The following is a 1,548-nucleotide window of genomic DNA, read 5'->3' as shown; positions in this document are numbered from 1 at the left end:
GCTCTTGCTCAGGCTGGTCTCGAACTCCTGAGCTCAAACGATCCACCTGACTCGGCCTTCCAGAGTGTTAAAGTGTTTTTTTTTTTTTTTCAACATTAGCCACCATGTTCTCTGCCACATGGAGGAAGCCTGTCTGTAGTTAGAGTGAGAAGACAGCTAACACAGAGAGTGAAGCAGAGAAAGAGTGAGAGACCTGATTCCATTTGTTCTTGAAGTTTTCTGTACTTGCCAGGAGTGGTTGGTTGGTTGACCTCTCTGTCCACTACATAACCCCTGGAATCCAATAAATCTTCCATTAAAACCCCCTTCCAATAAACATTCTTCTTTTTTTTAAATGAAGGTAACTGGAAGAGTTTTATGTGGCTTTCACCCAGACACTCAATGAATATAGCTACTTTGAGTTATTTGCATAAATATTTTATCTCTCCAACTCATCTGAGGGTTGCCAAATGCCCATCTTAGATACTGTTTTCACTGGCCTGCCACTAGTGAGAAAACTAGGACAATGTGGTGAGTTACTTACCTGGGTAATTTTTTAAATTGCTAAATTCTGAGAATAGTTCTTGTTATTGAATTTTATGAGATGATGGTAACAGTAGAAAGTAGTGATTTATTTTTCCTTTAATGTTCTTTGAAAAATAACAAAACGTTGGCAACTGCATGCCCCATTTTAGGATGAAACTTTACTGGAACATGAAATCCCGGAGTCTGGGGAGTGCTGGCCAGGTAATGATCCCTCTGGGGTGGGGCCCTCACCTGGCTCTCAGCACAGTGCCTGGCACTGGTAGTGCAGGAGGTACCTTGGAAGCGAGTGAGATGAGCTAATGGATTTAGAGAGCTGTTCTGGTCTCCTGCCTGTCATGCGGAGATGATCTGACTTAGAACTGTTACAGCTTGTTCATTCACCCAATTCTTTTATGATTTTCAAAAGAGGCCTCATTTCTTTACTTATTTGAAAAATGTCCTACTCATCCTGTCTGGCCCTTCAAGTGGATCTCAGATTAATTTTCTCTTTTATCTTAATTATCTGTATAGACCTCAGAAGGTCAAGGATTAGCTCATTGTGTGAAAGCACTGAAATAAGAGTCAGACAGCATTGTGGTCCACCCCTGGTTTCTTCTCTGGCTGGTTGCAAGGTCTCGAGCAACTTGCTTAATTTCTCTGAGCCTCATTTTCCCCATCTGTGAAATCGGGATGATATCTAGCCTACCTTTTGCATAAAGCTATTGCAAGGGGCTGAACAATGCTTTGGTAGCAATTTGGAACTGGAAGATGGTGGCGGTGGGGGAGGGGAGTAGGTGCCAGGTGTTGTTTTAGAGAAGCTGGATTAAGATTAAGTAACATGGGAATGTAGTAAATGGAAATGCAGGGAAGTGTGAGGAAGTTCCTAGCTCTGTCTCTGACTTGAAAGTGATCTCACCCTCTCTGTGCCTCAATTTCTTCATCTGGAAATCCAGGTCCCACAGTCAGGAAGTAATTCTTTGGATACCTCACACTGGGTACTGAAGGATGTGTAAGAGTTGATTACAAAGAGAGAGGCACTCAGGT

The sequence above is a fragment of the Lemur catta genome, chromosome 21 (genome assembly GCF_020740605.2).
Source record: "Lemur catta isolate mLemCat1 chromosome 21, mLemCat1.pri, whole genome shotgun sequence".
Lineage (NCBI taxonomy): Eukaryota > Metazoa > Chordata > Mammalia > Primates > Lemuridae > Lemur > Lemur catta.
This window is presented reverse-complemented; position numbering follows the sequence as displayed.